Raw genomic sequence first — 25,143 nt, forward strand, 5'->3', positions numbered from 1 at the left:
GTAAGAAGCTGTCAAGCATTGTAAGCACTGTCAGACTTTAAAAGACCTGTCAATGAATAAAAAGAAAAACTATAATTAGGGAATGACACTTGGCAATTTCTGTTTACCCTTGGCCAGGCTGCATCCAGACTGAATAGCTCTCAGCGACGATGAGGATGTCAGCGTCACCCCTTCCTGGACATGCAGGAATTGGCCAGGAGTGCTTCTTCCTGGTGCCCCCTAGGTACCTGGTACTGGTACTGAATCCCAGCGAAGTGGATGAGGAGGTGTAGGAAGGAGATGGGCCCACAGAGATGCTGAGTAACATCAATGCGGGTGGTGCACAGCATGCGCATTTTACTTACATGCTGTGGTGCACTGGAGGCATTGTGTCTCTCTAAGGTATAATCCCTTCCAGAGTTCCTCTCAGAGTGGTACAAATCCACATCACCCTTTAATTAACACTGTGCCTAGGAGGCACAACTGAGCCTTGAGTATAGCCACAGGCTTTACATGTACCTTAACTTGCAAATTGCAGATAAAAATAGTTAATTTAAGTATAAACTGCATTTTTTTTTAAAAGAAAGACCTTGATTTACACATTGAATGGAAAGTAATTATGTTTAACAGATGCTCTTAAAGAATATTTGATAATAATTAATCATTCAGATAGAAAACAAGATTAAAAGGAAATTCAAGCCAGTCATTCAAATTCAAAAAAATTCAAGTCATTCCACTCCATTCCACTCCATTCCATTCCATTCCATTCCATTCCATTCCATTCCATTCCATTCCATTCCATTCCATTCCATTCCATTCCATTCCATTCCATTCCATTATTTATACTACATGTACCATTGTAACACTGGAGCATCATTCCAGAACACCACATTAAGCAATATGAATACATTCCATCAACTGTTTGTATTCCAACAACTCAACATCCTGCAGTAGTGCAAAGCATCCTCCACAATTGTCTAACCAGTGGATTTATTTTTTGATCCAGACTTCATTACATTTTTTTCTCATCATAACACTAAAGAAGGAAACCTAAGCAAATCTAATCTTGACATACCTCTACCCCTTCCTTCACCATCACCATGCCAGCGCACTGGGCTTCTATTTATAAATGGCATTACATCCTCCTACCCATTTTTCTTTACTTTTTCTACAGAGTGCCGAGAAGCAGAAGCAGGATGCTCACAACAAGACCAGTGCTTAAATATCTTGCTCGTAATCACAGACAGACACCAGGGTGTAAGTGACATTTTTATGCTATGCCAGTGCATATCACATGTGTCCACACCAATGATTCAAACAGTATGGTGTTTCCACAAGTCTGAAGAGTGTATGCTTAGTTGTTATTCATTTTGTTTGCCCAACAATTTTTATTATACATTTTCTTCTCTTTCATCTAATAGTTACTAGCAAGTTTTAGCTTAAATAGGATTGTGGCCTGAAACACAAAATGTTCTCACTCTGCTATTCAATGTTTTTCATCTTTTAAAAAACACATTTCCTAAGATGAAAATGTCTTTTTTGGAGTCCACATCAAAAGAATGTTAGAAGTCATCAAAGAAAGTGGAGAGCAGAGCATGTGCTGTTCTAAGGATGGCTTCAATTCTCTCAAAATTAGGGCCCTGATCCTGCTGTCTCTGATATCAGTGGGAAAATTTCACTGACTCCAGCAGGTGAACAATTGGGCCCTGTAGTGTTAAAATACTGGCAGGTATTGCTAAGGGAAATATGCAGGACATTTTTTTCTGGACATTAACACACAAATGCACACAGTATAAGCCTAACATTCTAGTGAATATGTTTCTTAGTTTTCTGAAGGGAGAAAAATGAATCAATCAGTCTTTACACACAGCATACCACGAGCTCTTTACCCTTTCTGAGCATCAGTATGCATTTAGTTTCTTTGCTTTTATCACAGGAAGGTTTCAGCTGTAATGTTACTGTTACAGATGCTCAACTTACCTGGCATTTCTTAACTTCTTTCACTTTTGAACTTTTACTAAATGCGATCTTTTTTTGCTGTTGTTTATAGCTTGTTTACTATAAACTATAATATAGTTTATAATGCACAGCAAAAACAGTGAAGCATGGTTTCCTATGGAGAAGTCTACTGCAGCCTTAACCAGTTCCCTACCATAACATCTTCCTCCCTCTGCACACCTCCTTTCTCCAAGCCCCTTCATGCACTAGCTGGGCAAACACTGTGCATTGCAGGTGGGCTGAGCAGTGGTCATTGTCCCCAGGCTGGTAGTCCAGACAGATGGCAATTCCCAGGATCTATTCTGGGCTGTGTTGCAGCCTATTTGTTCTGCAGATGGGCCAGCTTTTCTCCTTGTAACAGCCTTCACAAGAGACCAGGCATGATACCAGTCCAGACAGTCATCAGAGTGTAGGAACTGCTCCCTCCTATGCATCTCTGAGGGCAAAGGAGTGCCAGAACCAGGAATCACACTCTTCCTGCAACTATATGTAATCCATGAATACAGGCTGTCCTACCTTAATGGATGGGAAGCTCAAACTGAACTTGCATCTAGTGGGGTTGCAGGTCAATGCATAGCTGCCTTGGAACAACCCATCAGCTGGACTTGAGCCAATAGTTAATAGCTTCTAGATTGCAACCAAGGAAACAGGAAAATGAGTTTCTGAAAGCAGGATTTTCCGAAGTCCATGGGCCACTGGATTGACAAATTTTCTATCTTGGGTCCCAGACTGGGTAAGATAGTGTACATTCACAATGATGAGGGTCGTACATAGACATTCAAAACATAAAAAAATGAAATTGAATTATTTTACTAAGGCCTTTGACTAGGGAGGCTCCATGCATTTGTAAGGGGAATGATTTAACCTTCCATACAAAAAAGAAATGATCTCTCATGGCATGCCTGATAATTTAGAGTCTTCTCGGCTTTTTGAATTATGCTACTGTATGTAGCTGAAAATTGTCTGATAAGCATCACTAAGTGGTCTGGCTTTAAACCAAGCCTGTCATCTAGTGGAGTGCTATGCTATTCCAACTTTAATCTAGATAACTGGCACACATAAAATAAGGAAACACAAATATGATACAGCTGCAGCTAGTCTGGCGGAGCTAAAATGCTTAACAGTGTTTTATGCCTGTAATATAAGGCTGCTTACTAATGGAAGAATCCTGAAAGAGTGACAATCAGACTGCCTTTGATATAACTGGTTATAAAAATGTTGGAGGTTTAGTATTTATGGTGCCTGCAGGTTACAATAAAATGCTTCTTACGTTATGAATTTAGTAGACATCAAAAATCCTGTATAACTATGGGCAAACTTCACCAACAACTGCCCTAAACATGCGTAGCAAGCTAGGTTTGCAGCAGAGAATGGGTTAATGATCAACAGTTTACATAAAAGCTTTTGACATAACTAAGACATTATAGTGGTTTGTTGCACAATCCATGTGCCCCTTCTGAATAATATATCTGAATGTGCCAGGAAAACACAGTGTATGTATTAAATATACTGCATAGGAGTCAGTGCAGTAAATTAAATAAATAGTGTATGATCCAAGTGCTTTTGTCAATAATGTATTGATTATAATGCCACATACTGTACTAAAAATCTAATAAATACTGAATGTCAGCTGGATAACTAGAGCATAAGAGTACGTTAAGTTCTGGCACTTGAGGCAAATATAAACAACCTTATTTGTGCTGCAGGAGTAAAGAATTTTCCCCTCAGGAAAAAAAAATATACACTATCACTTACCCTACATTTGAAAACAGGAAGCAGGTGCTCACAAAAGAAATAGAGAGATCTGCTCCTTCAATTATGGATTGAGAGACTAATATGGGGAAAAATCAACTGAGAGTAGAAGAGAGGGATGAACAGAAAAGGAAACCAGAACCTATTTGTTCAACCAACGTATATACACTTGAAACTGTTATGTAATAGGACACAGTATATACCTAGTGTCTCGAGAAGTTTGCCTGCAAAGGTATAATACACAGTTGTGATTACAGCACTGCACGGAAAGCACTGAAATAGCTATCTGATTTAACATGGCACGTCACTGGGATGTGGCTTTGGCTCCTCGTTTGTGTTCAATGTAAGAATATGGTACATAGTTGAGTAAATGCCTGTGCACAGGTGTGCTCTCCAGGGACAGTATCAACTTGCTGTCCATGAAATGGATGGAAAGTTTTCTGATGAATGGCCCAACTTGAACACTGACATAACCTCTATAGCTCACACGAGACTGCCCAGAAAAACTCAGGGGCTGTGGACCCAGTGCCACCAGCAGATGAGAAGACTTCTTCCCTGACTGTACAAATCCAAACTGCATAATTTATTCAAAATACTAATAGCTGTGAACCAGCACGGATAAGACAAGGCAAAAATATCCAGGGTGGCTGCTGGCAGCAGGTTCCAGCGCTGTGGCTCAGCTAGCTGACTTGCTCTTGAAAAATGTGTAACTTTATACAGAAATTCTCCCTAATGTTTTCTCGTAGCTGTTAGGAAGTGTCACCAGATATATTCAGAGCTGGTATGCTTTTTTTTTTGGTCCTCCAAAATAACCTTATTAAAAGTCATATATTTCCAAACTACGTCAGGATTTTAGGGCTGTAATTGATAATCATTTGTGACTAATTTGATTTAGGAAAGGATGTCACACAATTAGGCTGATGATCAGTTTGCAGTTTGTGTCTGCTAACTCTCTACAAAGACAGCATTCTCATTTTTATGACCCAATCACCCAAAGAAAAGTCCAAGAAGCCGAAGGCCCGATTATTCACGAGAGCCTGATCCAGAAATGGAACCATTTGAGAAAGTGTGAAATTGTAAGCATTTGAGTAGTTTTACTGACTTCAACCTACTCTTATGTTGTGTCAGATCAGTCTCAGACCAGAGAGAGATATCTGTGAGAATGCAACTGCCAAATACTCTGCATATGCCATGCAATTGTTTCTTTTGTACCTGAGTATAACGAGTTGAGCATGTTTGGAAACTGGTGTGCTAATGTAGACGAGTGGCATTTTTCCTTAATTAGAAATATGTAGCAAATGTATGTTGAGTGTTTCTAAAGATAAAGCCTTCTTTCTCGATGGTTTGTGCATTTACTCAGAAATGATACGTTCCCTACATCTAAAATGAAAAAAAAAAAAAGTAAAAAATTTGATGATTGTGTCTTTTTGAACGCACAGACATGAATGTATTTTATGGTTAAGCTAAGCATATGTTGTAAAACAGATCAAAAACTGATTACTTGCAAGGATGGGTAACAGTATGTGGCTGAAGTTTAGGCAAGCACGTAATTGTGTAATGAAATCACTTAAATCTATTGGGAAATGCATTTTCCTTTCACCCTTGGAAAAACTGATCTGCACGGAATTTTATACTGAGGTTTTTACTCCTGTTTCCCTAGCCCTCTCCCATACCCTCTCGCCTTTTCTGCTGGGTCTACAGCTTTTACATGTCTCTCCATGACTCTCTTCCTTTTGTCTGCCTCCTCAATGGCTCCAGAGTCCTAAAGAAATGTTCAGCTTTGAAGACTGGCCTAAAAAAATGGTAATTTTCCAGACAAAGGCCAGGTGTTACTTCCGATTCATACAGTATGCATCTCTATTATCCTGTGGGTCAGCTCCCGCCGTGCCTGCTCCATGGGTGTTCCGACTGCGTAAGGCCTGTGAGATTTGCCCCGTACGACTGAACTGCAGATGGCACTTTCATAGCTCCTATTTTAGCAGCAGTCAATTTTCTAAACTTTCCCAATATCAAGTTACAAGGTGATTTCTGTGTCACAGCCTCACAGCTTTCTCATGCCAACCAGAGGAAGAAACATAGCATCCACAGTGAGAAAATGAGGTCGGGGATGAAAGCCCCACTGCATCAGCAGGGTGACCATCAGCATGGCTCTAGCCTGCCCAATCCCTATGCTTAGGCCCAAACCCTCAAGAGTATTGTGACTCAGGTGACAGCAGGCTCTGCCACTCCAGGGGGTATGGACTTTGTCTCACTGTGCTTTTCCCTACTGCCTTTGGGCAGACTGGATGTCAGTTCTCCAAAGAACTTCAGTAGGAGGAGAGGTGGGCCCGGCTTTCCAGAGCAGACTTCCCCAGCCACACTGCTAGCCTACTGCTCCTGCATCAGAGCGCAAGCAAAGGGCCTTGCATCTGCTCGCACAGGCAAAGTCACTTGCCAGGGTTTCCTAACTACTTGTGGAGGCACGACCATCTGCGTGCATACATCTTACTAGTAAGGTCAGCCATTTCAAGCAAACAATGGATTTGGGATCACTGTTTGCTCTCAGGACAGATTATTTTTCTCTGTTTCCACATCAGACTAAGATAAAAAGGAAAAACAACCCACCCTTTTTCAATACACTGTATCCAAACCAAACTAACACATTTGGTTTCTGCCAGGAAACAAAGTCAAGTTACAATTTCTAAATAAATCGCTTTTGGAATCATCATTCTGGAATTTCACCTCCCTCTCCTGCACTGTAACTGCGTGTAGAGAGGAATCGTCTTAGAGAAATAACATTATCTGCAGCTATTTACATGAAGTTAAAATCCAAATTTCCTTTAGAAGATTTGAATGCTGCTGAAATTCCCTGAAGTTAGAAACTGTCATGTAAACCAGAACCATCCTTCTGAATTCTTGTTGAACCAAATTCAGTCATTCATTTTTACGTGTATGGTGATAATTAGGAATCAATCCCCCTCCCGCTGTAACGATCGAAAGCCTTGTGTCAGCTTCTGTGATGGTTGGATCAGGCCCAGGATACTTTACAGCAATTTCTTACTTAATCAAATGCTGTATTACACACTGGATAAACCTACAACACTGTGTGATGAATTTAATGCATGAATCTAATAGTTTCATGATTCTTACATGGCAGTTCAAGAATGGAATTAAAATTGCACATTAGACATTCCTTAATCTTTAATTTGAAGTTATATATTTTTATTATGTGATTTAACCACATGAATGTATTGGAGTATATCATGCTATCTAAAGGCTCAATATGAAAAGAAAAAGAAAATAGAGAAAAATGGTCTTAAGATTGAAACAGCAGAAATAAATAACTCATTTCATTAGAAAGAGAAAGCTTGAACACAAATTATGCTGAAAGCCACTCTATATGAGCCCTAATCAGTTATGGGGAGGATCAGGGGAAGGCAAAAAAGGTGATGAAGTAAAATGAGTAACGGTAATGAAGGCTTTGTGGTAACAGAGTCTCAGTAGGCAAGGCAACTGTCAAATTTGTGAGAGCAACTGGGGCTGGGTTCGGAGATTAATTGGAAGATAAGCTTACAATTAAACTTCAGCAAAACCATGCTTCAAATGTAAGACAAACAGTGACTTTGCACTGCATTGAATGCAGGTACTCACATTTTTTGCTGAAGAGGTTGAGGCAAGACAAGCAGCTGAGCCCAGGACAACAACCCACAAGTTCTTCTCAGCTTGATGCAACACTCAGACTGTTGGTCTTTAAGCCTGCGTTTGGATTCCATTGCAGTCAAGGAAGCTAGCACGCGTCTTCACAAAAAAGCGTTGAGCAGAACAGAAACGGACACAATCACGGTCTTGATCCCCTGTGTTTTAAGCTTATAGCACTGAAAATGAGGATGATATCGGGCCAGTAGTTAGAAGGTTTTGAACATCTAAACACCATTTCACAACTTTTTTTTCCTGTCCAAAGTGAGTTTTTATAGTTTAGCCATTCATCTAATGAAACAGGAATTTAACATGTCAATGTTGACAGACTGTTAACTATGTCAGCAATGATGAAGCTTTTATAATATTAACCTTTCAAAAAATAAAACTGCAATAATTATGTTGTTTCCATTAGACCTTTCAGATCACTTACAAATTATCTGGATCTCCTACTGTTTATTTGTTTTTACTTTAGATTGTTGCCCCAAGCATTTAAATAATTATAATAAAATAATAATAGAATTAAGATTAGATAAATTAAGTGGAAATGAAACTGAATACATTTTCCATGACAGCTGGCAAGTCCCATTCTGTGACTGCTCAGAAACAAAACTGGAATTTTTATGACAGTAAACAATAAGGCGATCGTGTACAGGATGTAACCCAATGCTCAAGAGGAGCAGTGTGCAAGTGACACATCAACAACAACAAACTTGTTTCATTTATGAACTGTTAATTACCATAACTTACATAATCATGGACATCTGTTCTCCCTTTCTCATACATGTACATATATGCAGATAATTACCACTATCTATTGGTCAGAAAAGCAAACAGCACAGTATAGTGATAGGCAGGGTATAACTTATAGGTATATATATGTATATATGTTTTTTATATATTTATGCACATCTCTGTCTTATTTATCCATGTATCACCTTGCAGGTTATTTTTTATTTCTTAAACTTCAATTCCAAACAATAAGTAGGGGCGCTTCTGTGGCTGGAGAGGCACTTTGCAGAACAAAGAGCTAATCAACAATGAAAGGTCTCAATGCATTATCTTTTGTGATGATTGTTCTGAATAATTTTTAAAGGATTTTTTTCAGCTATACTGTACAGGATTATCTTTAAATAGCTGCATTTTCCAAGAGAAACAGCCATTGTTTTATGGTGTTCTTCAGTTAGAAGAGAAATGCAGCTGATGCACAATTACTACTCTTAGCGCATTGTTGATTTTTTTTTTTTTCCTGTTGAGACTTGACTTAAGGATGATTTTTGTCCCTGTGAAACATTTTCTGATTTTCCATCTTCAGTTGTTATATTATTGGAACTTCAAGACAAAAGACAAGAAAATTAAGTTATATTTCATGAAATTCATTGGCTTTCATTGAATTTCATGTCATTTCCGGGTTTGTTTTTCTAAAGACTTACAGTCACATATCTTCTATATACAAATCAAGGATTTTTTAAGAGCACAGATCTGTTTGAAGCAACATTTTATATTAAAAAAAACTGAAATACACTCATCAATAATAAACATTCTTTATATTGACAAAATGTTTTACCATGACATTAATAAAGAGCAAAATATGTCCTTAAGAAACATTTTTGAAAGTTTTAACATTCTCAAAGTCTATTAAGTTTTTAGTAACGTTATGTTGTTAATTTAAAAATGAATATGAAATTGTACACAGGAAATGAATTTAAGATTTCATCATAAGTAGCTGACAACACTAACTTTATGGTAGATAACATGCACTTCTGAATTTTTAGGTAAAATAGTGCATAAATGAGCTGTTCCACACAGAAGAAAGCAAGATCAAGAAAACTCAGCTCCAAGATTGTCATTAATTTGGTAAATGTTCCACTTCGAAAAATGCCTCTACAAGATTTGGGGAAAAAAAATTGTTTTCCAACTATAATTCTTCACTATATTCACAAAAAAAAATTATGAATTTCTTTAATTTCATGTACTTTCAAGTACATAAAGGAACAAAGCTCTTATTTGGGACAAACAAACCACATTGAGTGTTTCCCATCTAAGCAATGATACATTTAATTGTTTAAATATTTTTAGCTTATCTGGAAATATTCTTCATATGTATGTATACTCAGCATTTCAGTTTGATAATGAAAATTCCAACTAAGCTTTGTATTCCTAAGACACTTGATTCTACAAAACATGCATCGTGGGTTAGGTAATAGTTTGAAAATATTAAAGCTGGATTACTTTTTCCAATTGCTTTATGAAATAACAATTTTGAATCTGGTAGCCTAGTTTCTTACTGTCAGATTATAAATTCATATACTTCCAAGGTGTTCAGCTCTCACACTTCTCTGCATACATCCAAGGAATGGAGCTCTAGGACCTTCCCTCTCCAGATCCGTCTTTATACATTTATACCCAAACAAGGTACAGACCATAAAAATTCCACATTTCATGACTACTCAGTCTTTTGTTCTGTGACTGACATCATCCAATACCAGATATTACAAAGGAAAAAAACTCCCAGACTTACACTTTGTCATAACCTACTGGACTTTTCTTCCCTATTAGACAGTTTAGCAAATTAATCTGTATCCTGAGATCTGAAGATTTAGACTTTGTTTTGTTGGGCTTTTCTTTTCCTCTCTAACATGTATCTGTTTTCAATCTCTAGTGTAATAATTCAGTAATGTACTCATTTGAATCCAGTGAAACTATTTACATACTGTACTTCTGTTGTATTTCTTTAGAGAGAAGAAAACTCAAAGGACCACCACTCACAAAGTCAAATCATCAGTCCACAGTCTCACTGTAACCATAGAATTAAGGGACAAATTCTCTGCTGTTATACACTGGTCCAGGAGGAGGCTGATGACAAAAGGGAAGGAGGGAATGATTGGAAAATAATGACATACTTTACCAGTCTGTGTCTCCTGAGGAATAGGCTCTTTGTTTTAAAACAGTAAATTGTTTCTTTGCCTTCACATTCAGCATGAATAGTCTGGTATATGCTAGAAACAACAGACATTATTTGAGGTAATCTTGAGGTCTCTAAGAGTGAAAGAAGATGCACAGACAAGGTCCTGGAGCCTCTCTCCCACCCTGTCCCAAAAATTGAAAGTGTTTTACGCTAAAGGCTGATAGAGTAAGGAAAATAAAATATGTCTGGATATGAACTGGTCCCTTTGACCTGATTAAAACTAATTCTCTGATATATCCTGTATGCTGCACACTTTACACCCACGGAAATTCAAATTAATTCCAGGGAAATCAAAGTTGCTTTAGAGTGATAGAAATGGATATTTTTTTTCTGATATAACTCATCCCAAGTAATATTGGTACTAAGTATGGCAATAAGATCATGTCTTTTAAAATGTAGTGCCTCCTATGAACATTCTTCTGAATGAAATGTTTTATCTTTTCCTTAAAAAATTGTCATATTTAAAATAGTTTTTTTTTTCATGGCACCTGCTTAATCTTTTGTTCCATAGATAATTTCTCATTACCCAGGTGTCCTCTTATGGACACACAGAAAGATTGGGCTCAGTTTAAGTGTGAAATAATCCTGTTGCTTCTATCTGAGAATGAATGAGCCTGGGATTAGATCAGATAAAACACACTTGAGATAAAGTGCACAAGGTGGATTATATGGGAAAAGAGGATTTAGTGAAGAACATATCCACAACTTTTTGTTAACATAGAGAATGGTAGCTTTTGTAAGCAACATTTATGGAAACTCAACTGGAGGTTTAAAAGCTATGTCTTTTGTTGTACATTTCTCTGCATACATTTGCTTTGTAGTTGGTAGCTTTAACTTTGGAAGCCATGCTGGGCCTTGACTCATACTCATTTTGTTTAATGAAAAGCTAAGGATGTACTTTTACTCATAGATTCTTGTTTTGTTTTCTTTGAAGTTTATTAAGCTATCCAGTAAGATGGGAGGTTCATTAGGTTGTTATTATCACGGCCACAAATTAAGCATCAGTTCCCTGGGGAGTTATAAGCTTCAAGTGGATGTCAGAGCCATACTTATTACAATATTTACTTAATTAACAAGTTGCTGCTTCTTGTCATATAAAATACAAACATGGACTCCGCTGTCCATATTAGACACATACTCTCCACCGGCTGACTGTTTAAGATCCACTCATTCCGTTTAAGAACTCTTATAAAACGTGTAACTTTTTGTTGTTGTTGTTATCATTTAAAATGGTTAACCAAGAATAATTAAGAACAATAGTGCTTAATTCAAACATTATATGAAATCTGACATTACCATTGATTTTGGTTTTATATATCAGGACATTGGTAGGTTCCAGTACCAACGAAAACACCTCAAAATTAGCCAAGCATGATTTGCTAAAGCGCCTTGAAAGTCAACATGTAAGGGGTGTTTTGTCAAGTAGCTGGCTGGAGATACTGGAGATAAGAGCTCTCCTAAAAGCAGCTCAGAAGTCATGATAATGATCTGTAATAAAATCAGGCTCTTCAAGGCTTCAGCATACATCTTTAATGAAAACTTGGGGAAATTCATATAAGAGGCAGATGTGTCATCACAAACGTCTGAAAGTCATTCTTCATCATTATATAGTTGAGTTTTTTTCCACCTCTTTCGTGCTTTAATAATACAATGCTGTAAGTTTTAGAACTACCAAATCTTCCCCTGTCGAGTCTTCTGAAGATGTCAAGCCACGTAAAACCGAAAATGTTATTTCCTCTTCTCAGATATGACTTGTGTGAACAGATATGACTATTGGAAGGATGTCAACACCACAGAATAATGTCTGTATTTTTGAGAAATTTGTGTCTATCTTTGCTTCGGAGGTTGCATTCGGCCGTACAGGTTATCATCTGTCAAACTTGTCATTTATATGCTATCTACCGTATGACTCATACCTCACTGAAAACCCTTCTTTTTTGTATCATGTTTTTATATCTTATAGATTTATATCTCACTCCACCAGTAACATATTTTGGCATGGTCCATTCTAGCAGCCCTTTTCCCTGTAGAAAAATCCAATAACTATTTACCTTTGGTGAATCCTGCCCTGGAGAGGCCTATTGCTTTCCCAGCTGTGGAAGGAAGACAGGCTTCTTGCACCAGGTTCATTTTCTGGTTCTCCTATTCAAATGAAAAGCCAGTTTGATGAAGTAGAAACCTACCAATGGACAGGAGTTCTGAAATTAAAAATGTTACTCTCTTGTTTTGAAAACGACAACATGAATCATTGAAGCTAAATAAAAAACAACAACAACACCATTTTCCAGCCTAAACAAGTCAAGAAGATTCTCATTGGCTTTGCTAGGCGCATATAAACCACTTTCAAGTAAAATATAAGATTTATGCTCAAGTGTAAAAAAAAGTGAAAAACCTGTCATGATCCTCATTCATAGTAAATACAAATGTTTTCCTCTTAACTATGCATACTAAATAAAAAATCCAATGCTAAAGTTCTTGCTGTGTATTTTTGCAACTTTACAATAGTTAACAAGGAATATTGAGAACTTTTCCTGAAAAAATGCAAATAGCAATAGCAGTATCTGAAGATATGATTATATCAATATTTCAGACACCACTGAATTCCAGCTAGGTCAGTGTAATATTCAAGCCATCATGCAAACAGCATGATGCAGACATCCAAACAGAAATCTAGTCTTTGTATTTTGTAATCTTTCCTGTGTTTTAACTTGAGCTTATTAAAATCTCTTACTCTTTGCGAAGATGCATTTAATCTTCATTTCTTATTCAGTTCTACAAGTCAAAGACTTCAAAATATTTACAAAAGTAATCTACAAAAATCTAAAAAATTAGTAATTTAAATATTTTTCAAGAGAAATAATTTGGAAAGTTTAAATAAAGAGATTAGATTAGTTTCCATCTTGGCATCTTACAATAATTAAAAGAAACAAAGAAACAAACACAAAACAATGTCATTCATCATTTCAGTCATCAGGGACTGCATCATAACTTTGCATAGGGCCAGACACTAGTGAAGTTATTTAGAGTTATATAAATGTCATAAAGATATGACTCTTACTCAGAAGCGTCTGGAGTTTCTAAAACGTATCCTAATACTGGGAAATAAAACAATGTTTTCTATAATCCAGTAATAATGATTACAAATTAATAATGAAATTATTCTCTGGTGAATTTTATTCTTCTACTGTTCCTTGAAATAGATTTGTGATTAAAAATAATCCCCTGTAATTATATCCACAGAGCTGTTTAAGCTTTTTATCACCGCTAATGATAACATGGTCTTGCTTTCTATGAAAAGTGTATTTCTCAATATGATGTGCTGTAAACAACATGTCTTTAGGCTATTTTTGACCTTTAACCAATGGGAAAGGTCTGTCTAGTTGATCTCATCTAACTACACAGCAGGTACAAGGAATTAAACCAATTTAGTTTGAGCCCTGGTACAATATCAAGTATCAGACGATGTTTTTCAAAAGGAAATACTTAACAAGCTCATAATCCAGTATTGTATTTATCTATACAAAGAGGTTAAAAACTAAACAAACAAAAAAAACACATACACACAAAAAAACCCAAAGCCAAACCTAAAACAAACCCTGTGCAATGCTCAACAGAGTGGAATCCCAAGCAGAAATCTATGATATCATGTAGCTTGTAAAAGTTGGCGAGGAGCATTGCTATGAGCAAATTATAAGTAAACAATCCACTCTGGACCTATCCTGTGTCAGACTGCTTGTAAGGTAATATAAGAAAAGTAAAATACTAAATTGCTGGCACCAGCAGCTTCCAGATACTTGCCTAATTTTCAAAGTGAACTGTACTTTTCACTGGGAGAGTAGTGAAACAGATTAATAAATAAAAAGAAACATTAAAAACAAAGCTTAAAAAAAAAACAGCAAAAAAAGCCAAAACACCCACACATTAATTAGGTCCGTAACAACACAAGCATAATTTAAAGATAAAGCTTTGCTTTTAGTATGGATATAGGTCCCAGACTCACTGTTCTGGCTATACCCCTTTGCTGAGACAGAGCCTGACGTTTCTCCCAGACAGCTGCAGTTCATGAGGAATCACACAATCACTAAGGTTGGAAAAGACCTCTAAGATCATCCAGTTCAACCATCCACCTCCCACCAGTACTGCCCAATGACCATGTCCCTCAGTGCCACATCTCCACTGTTCTTGAACACCTCCAAAGACGGTGACTCCATCACCTCCCTGGGCAGCCTGTGCCAGCGCACCACCACTCTTCCAGAGGAGTTTTTCCTAATATCCAACCTCCCATTCAGGAGCTGAAGTACACACCCTTTCTTTAAGAAACAGGATTAACAAGAAAATGTCTATTTTTGCATGAAATTCTGGAGGATATGGTGTCACCAGGTGAGGAATGGGTGCTCCTGAGATTTCATGAGAATAAACTGGTTACTTGCCAGAAACTGTCTGATACAAGGGGACAAGTTAAGAGTGAATTTGATCCATAGGGGACATTTACTTTCAGTGTCCCAACTTAATCCACATGCATATTCAATTGCTATTTATTAAAAGACACAAGGTCAAATGTGAGCCATGAATCTTGAAAATGTGAAGTTCAGGGTGCAGTTTTGCCCTCCAAGACCAAAGTTAGCAGACACCACAGATTCTTTGTCTGGTGCAATGTGGGATGACCACTGTCCCCTGTAAGCACCCAGGCTTCACCAAGGAGAAGCAAAGGGATGGTGATGCTGAATCTTTGCTGGTTACTTTGGAATGTAAATATGGAACGGAGTATGAAGTTCACTAATACCGTTTTTGTTACAGCGATGTTCATATAACCAAAAATGAAATAAATACTGCTTTTTGCATAGTTTTGGCCAATTTTACTCATCAAAAACAACTCCTGAAAAATTTCCCTGTCATCTCTGACCATTTCCTGCTTCTGAAATTTTCACTGAGTAAGAATTGGTCTTGGGGCAGCCTAAACATTGTTTTGAAACTTTTTTTACTTTTTTTTCTTGTCCTTTTTTTTTTTTAAGAGAATTACCCAATAGTGTCATTATTTATGGGTGTACCTCTTTAGAGAACATTCAAATGTTTAAAACTGGAAATTGAGCATAATGCAAGCCACTATAGAGCAGATGCCAAGCTTGAAGTGCTCTTAGGAATACATATACCACATTTTAATTTCAACTCCTATTATTATACTAACTAGTCACAAAATGGCTTCCTATTTATGCAATATGTTATCTGTAATGTCACTTAAATTGAATAGATGAGTGCCTTCTAATAATGTATGTTTACTTCATGAACTTGTAGGCAATTACATTGTAATTATGTCTTTTGTAGGTCCTTTTTTTGCTGACACATAGTGCACCAGTGCATTTTAAGTGTAATTGCAGTTCTCCCTACCATTTAGGAAAGCTGAACACTGTTAAAGGTTTGTAAATTACCTATTCTTAGACCATAGGCAAGTAGGCAAATTAAATGGCAGTGTCAGTAATATTATAATGTAAATTGGTGCCAAGCATAATCCGAGGTAGAAGCATTTCTGCAGAACAATACTTATGTAGCACCTTAAAACTGCAACAGAAAAAGCAGATACTCCCAAACTTGCCAAAGTGCGTTTCTGATAGCTGAAAAACACACACAACATACAGTCTACATAACTATTAACTAACTACCTAAAGAAGTGAATGTATATTTACTAGCACACTGTTTGCCCAACTGGGTTACAGAGTCATCCTATAGAAATGTAAGGTATGCCCAAATGCCAGTATGTCTGAATGTCATTCCTGCTCCTTGGGAATGATGTTTCACCAGGGAAGGATGAAAATACTTTCCCAGCAGCCTGCAGTGTCTTGGAGGGAGGGATGGAGACACTTAGACCATCCTCAGGATGAAAACTGTATCATCCCTATTCCCTTCTTGCAAGACCTTGTACTCACCTTGAAGAAGGAAGGAAGCAACCAGCCTCTTTGACCGTGCTTATTCCTCCCTTTTTGCTTGGATAAAGGTATGAGCCCTGTGAGGACTCTCAGTAGCATGGCACAGAAGGATAACTGTGTGTTCTTCTCATGGTTTTAGCTTCTCGACAAATACACAGACTAGATCCCCATATAAACTTAAGTTTGAGGCCCCAAGACTTGTACAGCAGAAGAACCCTTAAAGCCTAGAGAAGAGAGAGGAATCCCTATCCCTACCCTTACTCCTGCAGAGCAGTGACCTGTATCCCAAAGGCAACTTGAAGAGCACAGGTAAAAAGAAAACCATCTCTCAGCATCAGCATGAGGCCATATCTTCTACAACTGGGTACTGTCTGATTGGGGCACAGAAATTTAAAATGAGGTTAAAATATTCCAGCCTGGTGCTTTAAACCTATTCTCTGCGTGCTGTATCATTATTCACCTCACTACCTGGATCACAAAATTGCATTTCACTTATTTTTTATCCCCTTTGTGGGTAGAACAGGCATTTCAAAGCAGAGAATAATTTATGTATCCAACTTTTGCAATGATTCATGACACACAATTATAAAAATACTCATTTAACTACAGACTGGTTATATTGGTATTGTTTTAGAGAATAGAAATTTGTAGAGTTGGTGGATTTACAATAGGAACTTGAACTATCATATGCATGGACATGTCAGTACAGAATTTTTTTAAAGTGGATTTGTGTCGCCCTATGGGGCTTAAGGGGATAGTGATTATTATACACTGAGAAATGTGCATTTAGCTTATAAAACCAATGTCCCACAGAGGTGACCACTCTAGAAAGACCAGCAACATCACTTAAGTAAATTAATTTTGAAGTACTGCCCTGTCACTTCATGCCTCTAGGCCAATCACTCACTGGTGGAGACATCCTAGTTTTGGATTAAACCAGCTCAACCATGCAAACTGTAGCCACTGCATGGGAATGAGCATCTGGGATTGACAGCTCACAGATCTTGGCAATAGAGGCCACAAGTCCAATGACATAATTTTTATTTAGAGTAAAATTCTAGTGGCATTTTGGTAGAATTCAATCTTCAGTAAATATTCCACAGAATAAACCCAGGAGGCCTGATGCTGGCCTCACTTGCTTTCTTTGCAGCTCAGAAGTAGCAATAGAATTACACTGATGCAAATCAAAATAATATCCTAAGGCTGGATGCAAAAAATGGGTATGGAAAGATGGAAGCAATCATGTTCATAGGCCCAGCAAACACATAGTAAGCTGTCTCTCATTTTATACTTTCAGAGATGTCAGGAATTTAAATTCCTCTCTTTCTATTGGTGTTTCTAACTAAAAGTGAGAACTGCAAAATATACAGCATAAAATAAAACCACTGAGTGGCTGATAGCCACTTCCCCACGATTAGCTTGCTCAGAAGGAGATGGACTGAGAAATGGCACAACACAGACACAAAGATTTTAATCGTGCCTGGTCTTACAAGGGAAAGTACACAGCACCCATCCACCTACAAGTGTCTTTAGCTCTGCGCACCTCTTCTCTTTTTGGTTCTCTAAACGCATGTTGAGCAGACTGAAGTTAAGGTCCTACTGCAGCCTTACCAGGAGCTTTCTGTGTGACCAGCTGACAGTGACTCAGCCAGCTCCAGCATCATCTCGATTAACTCTCATTTGTCTGGAATACACCTGCTAGTGTGAAAATTTAAAGAAATCAATTGCAGTTTGAAGTCTGACAATTTGCACAGGCACAGTAATAATCTCATACTCACAGGCCTTCTCCTATACCACTTTTGTTGTCACCTTTTTACATTAAACACAAAAGGGTTTTCAGTAAACATCAGTGCTAAGTGCTATTCCGTTTAAATGGACATAAATTATTCAACTACTGCAATTATTGCAAAAATGTAACTTTTAATTTGAGGAGGAAAAAACTCCCTTAATTGCTACATTCACTAACTATTCTTTTATACTCACAATGGACTTAGAAGAGAACAGCAAAGAAGTGAGAAATCCTGTTGCCAAACACAGCCCCTAAATTACCGGCTTGTCTATGGAGCTTTCTACTATAATGCACTTAGGAGGAATAGCTCATCACTAATGATTTGGAAATACAGACCACATAGATCTTCAATTCAAAGCTGAACAGCTTTAAAATCATGTCGTGCTTCCTCCCCCCAAGACACATACAGATGTAAAAAACCCCAGTATTAATAACACCAAAATACCATACCAAGTGCAATGGTTTCTCTACAAACTCTATCACCTGTTTATTTCTCACCCTCAGTACTAACACTAAATTGGGGCTCATGAATTATTCATGAGGGGCCCTTTAATGGGATCATTTTTTCTGGCTAGCACTGACACTAATGCTAAGAAAAATCTCTTGACATTAATCTTGGGTTGAAGAAAGCCCCAAACACCTAGTTTTCTTCTGAATGTTCCCTTTCCTCCTATTTAACACATTGCAGAAACCAGCAATTCTGCATCTCTGTTATGCATGAGTATGGGCATGGGCGGGTAGAAGGGAAGATACAAGGTTGGAAAGGGAATTTGTAGCATTAGGACTTTCACTCTGGGGACTCTGGTCCAGCTCACGTTAAATTTAAGTGAAAGTTTCCCATTGCCAGTCCTGGATAGAAGAATCAGGTCCCAAAGCCTCACTTTTTTTGCACATACATGTAACCTTTATGAAGGAGATGGGAATATCTGCTTGAAAAAGACAAGCAAGATATGAATCCATAACAACATTATTTTAGATAAACCATCTAGAGTTGATTAAAGCCTTTTTTCTCCCCATTATTTTATAGCTATTCTGATGATTAAGTGATTCAGGGTGTTTTCCAGGACTGATTACAAGTGTAATGGACTCTGGTCTTGCAATTGCAAATATGACCAATGACACAGGCAGAAGAAGCCAAAAGTAGGTACTGAGAGTTCCTGAAGAGAGAGTTGTTTTTAATTTATGCACAAAGAAGATTCCTGCAAAATAGTATCCAAATTACAGCACTTTGCCAAAAGAAAAATCTCTTTAAGGTGTTTTGCTATACAAGAAAGAAGCTTTGTTAGAGAATTGTGAAATGCAGTCTAATCCGTAGCTTGTTACTAGGACTATATGATATGGATATACACCTCCACTCCCTACACTCTCCTTTGGTCATACTGATAAAACTACTGACTTTCCTCATTTTTTTTTTTTTAAATAAAATACCTAAACAGCAATACATTTGTTTTTTCAGCTGTAGCTTTTTGACATCTATAATGGTTTTGTGTCTAAATCTGACAACATTTGTAACAAACTGGTGACTGTTACTGCTGGAATGTGTCCTGGAGGCTTTTTCTGTCGGAGGAGATGACAGTAACTTTTCCCATGCAGATTAAGCTGGTGTTTACAGATTTGCCCTGGGTGTGCATTTTTATCCAGCTGTGATCAAGTAACACTGCCTGATGAGTGCCAGACAGTTCTCCTGATACGAAGGGCTTACATGCCCATCACTTCTGCACAGAACATGGTTCTTAATCTGGACACTACGGCAAAGATCATTTATTATCTGATTTTTATTTTGCCTTCATTTGTATATACCAAGGCAGAGCACTCACATGAGAACATGAAAAGCTTAAATGCTTAAAAACCACCTTGCCACTTCACACGAAGTAACACAGCACGGATTCAAAGTATTTTTGATCAAACTCCCAGTTCCCAACACTGAGTCCTAACTGAGAATTTTAAAACAATAAGAATTAAGAAAGAGGGTGGGTGTTTTCATAATTTAGAATTTAGGATTTTTTTATCCCCCCCCCTACCCCCCTTAGAGTAACATTGTCTTGCATGCTGTACATATGAATCAGTGATATGGCAAATTACAGCCTCAGCAGCATACAACCTTTTAGCAGTCAATGAAAGTGTGAGGTCAAGAGGTTGTTTGCCTTTGTGGGCAATACATATTGCACAGCTATACACATTACAGTGATACTTTGAGAAGTGCTAGGGATTGCATGTTGCTTTCTCAGAACTCCTGGCTGTTCAGTCTGGGAGAGAAGCAGCTCAGTTTCCTAACATCTGATTTCGTGTTTGAAAGTTTTAATTCTTGAAAGGATTAGAGGAAAAAAACACACCGTCCTTTGAATTTGAATTTAAAATGTGCTCCTAAAAATTAGCAACATTAGCATTGCTTGAAGTATTGGCAACTTATTTCACAATCACTGTATGATTTCAAGCTGATACTAAAAATACATGAATATGCCAAAGTAACACTCATAAAAGTAGCATTTAGCTTCATAGATCAGATTCAGCTCTTTTATCAGCTTTTTTTTCTGCTTTCAGATCAAGTGATCCACATTTATTTTGGTGCATATGTAAACAACACTTCCCATTTCAATTCAAAATCTCACACAACTCGTACATCTTTCCTGCTCTTGTTCTAAACCTTGAACAGGCAAGTACTAAGAAACTGATCCTCCATCCCATGCAACAGCCAGCCCTGTGACATCTAATGAGCCTTACAAATTGCAAGACAGCTTTTTCCAAAAGCCAACAGTTAGAAGGTACTCATTGGAAAAGTTCTGTCTATCTATCTGTCCATCCATCTATCCATCCACCCATCAACCTGTGTATATTTCAATAGTTTCTACCAAGAGCTGGTGTAAATCATTTGAATAGACTCTGCATGTGTCAGTATTGTCTAGAGAATATTGCTATTCCTTTCTGACTGCATTTATCAAAGTGTGAACTGCTGAACTCAGGGGAGCACTGAGTTATACAAAACTTTTCACCTTCAGGCCACAGATTCAAATGTGGACAGGTCATTGGAAACTGAAAGTCATTGCCATCTGATGGCTGTCTGGTGACTTAAACGGAACATGTTGGTGGGCTCAACCAGATTCAGTGGGCAGATGTCCATATCGCAGAACACACCACTACAATTTATTCTCTTCTTGGCAGCTGTAGCTGAGAAACCAAGGAATAAATGGGCATATCTCCTCCTCCCCCAGACTCTCATTTTCATTCAACTGGCAGGGTATTACAAAGGAACTTGGAAGCAGCAAGAATAGGGAATACACAGCCATTTTACTCACCATTGAATTCATAAATTACAATATATAGGCAGTAGGCCATGCCAGTTGCAAATTGCTCTTTGGAAGGCACAATTTGAAGCCAAGCCATCCCAGGTGATAAGAAGACGTTTGCAGCCTCCAACAACTTCCCTGTACAGAAGAAAAATGCTGTTAGTACTTCTGTAAATGCAAGCAGTCAGCAGTGAAGGCTACTGGTTAAGGATTAAGCCCACATATCTTCTCCTAGCACTAACCCACCCCTGGGATCCCTCCTCTGCTCTGATCAGCATGGAACAAGCAGTACAGAGGTACAGTGGAAGTTTCTCTGTGGTGTGTCTGCACCCATGCCATAGGGTGGGTTAAAAGATACAGCCCCAGAAACCCATTGGAGCCTTCTTCAATCACCAGCTAAAGCTGAGTATACATTATACATGTTATCTATGTAGTGTTCCTTTCTATATATGCTTGTATAGTTATTGCATATTTAAAGGAAATATTATTTTTAATGAATCATCTAACAATTAACTCATGGAAAGCTTATCAATTTTTGATACTCAGTTTCAACTTGCTATGCTAGTAATATTCATTTAATTAAAAGGAGGAAAAAAACCCTTGAATTCTAACCAGATTTTGAAAAACACAAATTAAGTTGATCTTTGACTACAGTTATAAAACATGGAAACTTGGAAGACTGTTCTCCTCTGAAATGTTTCTCTGGCTGTACTGAAAATTTGGTATCATGTGATCATATGACTGTGAGTAATTATTAAATAGCCAATAACACTTACAGGCCACACTGTAAAAGAATTGCGACTAGTTATCTAAATACATTCAAAGCTGGCTTTTGATCACATCAGAATCCCATTTTACTCTACCTGAGGGCACTGAAGTTGAGAAATCTAAGTTGCCTCACATTCAATTCAGAACTCATTTTTCCCATATCAACCATACCCATTTAGATCCTAATTCATATTAAAATGTAGAAGATTTTTTTTTTCAGACAGATAATTAATTAATTAGTTAAGGAACTCAGTTAATGATAGTTTTGGCTTTGGAAAATAATACTATACATTACTATCTGATTTACCACAAAACTCATCTATCGGAGCTAACCAGAGGTGTCATTCATTTAAGGATCTGTCCCAGAATCATTATTTGTTTTTAAATTGACAGTAGCAGCACATGAGTGCACACACTTAATTCATTTATTTCTTCATTCATCTCAATGAACACTGGATTTTATCCTTTAGTGCACAAGAAATAAATCTCCACGGAGATTTTTATTGCACTTATTGATTTAGAAGGATTTGCTGTACTATTTAATGTTTGATTTGCTGGGGAAGATGTGGGATTTTTAGCAGTCACCTGTCTGTTATTCATTTAGCTAGGTGCTTGTATGAGCTTTGCACTTTTAAAAATCCTTTTCTGGAGACTTAATTTTCACCTGCATATATACCAGCTGGCAGCTCCCTATTCTTCTTCACTATGCTGACAAGTAAACCAAGAGTCTCTGTACTCATTTTATAAGCATCCCATAAAGATTACTTCTGAACACAACAGCCAAGGCTAGATATGAACTGCTTTTCCCTGTGATGAAAGGCCAGTGTCCGATCAAATGAGCCATCCAGGCCCTAAATTGGCTTTACAAAAATAGTTTTAATCTCTTTATTGTCTGACTTCACGGCATGGTATTGCTGCCCTTAAATGAAACATACATAAAAATGGTTAGTACAGCTGGTCAGAAAATGTGCTTGAAGTTTAGAATCACATATCATTGTTTATACAGATGACTATTTGGGATAGACTTCAATAGAATTTGACTTTACTAGCAAAGGAGAAGGCTTTGGCAATAGCATAGGGTGATCAGCAACAGCAACTCATATTTTCCAACTGAGATCAATGTGGCCTTTAATCCATTAGTGCAGACCTAAATATCACCCGGCAGATATGAATAGATGACAGTGAAAATGTGAGGAAGAAAAGTCTGGAGTAGTCAGATTGAAGAGACTTGTTTCATATTCCAATTCATTTTAGTACTCTACAGGAAATCAGCCTGTTTCTATATTTTCAATTAGCATACCCTAGATATGGACTGAAAATGCTTCTTTTCTTCTAACACAGCTGCTTTTTTGTTCACCTATTTTGAGTCTGGCTTCACAGAATTGGATTTTTACAAAATCCTTGGAAGCATGTTAGCAATGCATCGTTGTGAAACGTCAAGGAAGGGGTTTGTTTGGAATGGAAAGTTGCCGACAATCACTCCAAGTCATCCGGATGCCAATTTAGATATTTAAATACTAATGCCAGGCTGGGCAAAGGGGGAGGAAAACCCCAAAACAACAAAATCACAGCCCAGACTGAGAAACCTCCCAGCCCCATGCATATTAAATCAAACTAAAAATAAAGATGACGGCAGTATCTGTGAGCAATTTGGGTGGTCAGAAAACAATGGTGCCCTCTGGTTTGAAAACAGTGTTTAGTGTTTGCACTGTTCTTACTTGTCACAATAAATTTGGACAGGGTCCCTGTTTCCTAAACTGACTGAAGCTTTTCATTCTTTAAATTTCTAATGTGTTATGTCACATCTTATTGTATTTCATGGTGTCACATTGCATTATTTTGCATCATTGTCTCTGAAGTTGATGAAACACAACACACCAGCACATGACAAAAAGGAATAAGCTGTTGGTTATACAGAGTAAGTATTGTAATTCAATATCTGTTAGACGCAGTAGTAGTTAGATGCAGATAATCTTGAACTTTTAATAGTTCTAACACCTCAATCAGATAGTGAGAAACCTGCTCAAATTACTGGTTTATTGGAAAGCGAGGCTGTTCTCCTGGGAAACACAAGGTTGTCATTATTTACTTGGTATCAGAGTATGCTGCTGCTGCTTTTCAACCTCTGTACTGTTAATTTGTAATGATTAGAATGAGATTTGAGACATACTAGGGTAGAGCATTTCTCAGAATGTAGTAATGAGAATATCCATTTGAGACAGCATTAAAGGCACAATATGACTGTTTTGATTTTACAGCACAAATACAGTACATAACCTTGGGACTATTTCCATTCATTATGATTAAGCCATGTCATTCAACAGAGAGAAAACTGAGTTCTAGCCCCCCTCCCCCCCTTATTGTTCTTGTTGAAAGCAATGACATAAAACTGAAGATTTATAACCTAACAATTGTGGTCTGCTTAAGAAAAGAAAATAATTTATATTTTGAGGAAAAAAAACCCATATTTTTGTTCGAAAATATTAGAGTTTGTAGTCCTCACAGAATAAACAAACAAACAAATAAATAATCCTATCATTATTGCAAGTGCAATTCTTTTCTGAGAAGAAACAGATGAACACAAGAATTTAGTAGCAATCATGATGGGTCATCATGAAAATTGTTTGGTACTGAAGAAACATGAAAAATTTGTAGAAATATACTGAATGGAAAGAAAAAATAAAAAAAAAATCAGTCTCTCTTTTACTGAACTTGATTTTACCTCGGGATGTGTTTTTTGAGGGGATGTGACTCACAGTGTTTGTGTAATATCTAATTAATAATTTAGAATTTTTGCTCTTTTACAACACATTTGTTATAAAGAAACATGACAGTTTTAATTCTTTTTCATCCCATTGTTCTGGTCATTGCAAGACATCGGCTGCTGTCGCTGTTTGAGAAAAGAATAGATAAACTAAATATATCGTGTAGTATTGGTATAATATTAAGGAAGTTATGTTATAAAATATATCCACAAGTACAATGAAAAATGTGCTAGAAATTATAATA

The 25,143-nt window shown here is 37.3% G+C and overlaps 1 long non-coding RNA gene across 2 annotated transcripts in view; it reads right to left on the reverse strand.

Annotated features, from left to right (window-relative positions):
- LOC110398216 overlaps positions 1 to 25,143 on the reverse strand; it is a 292,377-nt gene that overhangs the window by 24,988 nt on the left and 242,246 nt on the right. For both annotated transcript variants that reach the window (XR_002438264.1, XR_002438263.1), the window contains 4 exons: positions 21,376 to 21,504; positions 12,424 to 12,514; positions 10,308 to 10,403; positions 7,360 to 7,583 (listed from right to left, as the gene is read on the reverse strand). This is a non-coding gene — a long non-coding RNA (uncharacterized LOC110398216). The remainder of the gene's footprint in view (positions 1 to 7,359; positions 7,584 to 10,307; positions 10,404 to 12,423; positions 12,515 to 21,375; positions 21,505 to 25,143) is intronic.

This window comes from Numida meleagris, chromosome 4 (genome assembly GCF_002078875.1).
Source record: "Numida meleagris isolate 19003 breed g44 Domestic line chromosome 4, NumMel1.0, whole genome shotgun sequence".
In the NCBI taxonomy this organism is placed as follows: domain Eukaryota; kingdom Metazoa; phylum Chordata; class Aves; order Galliformes; family Numididae; genus Numida; species Numida meleagris.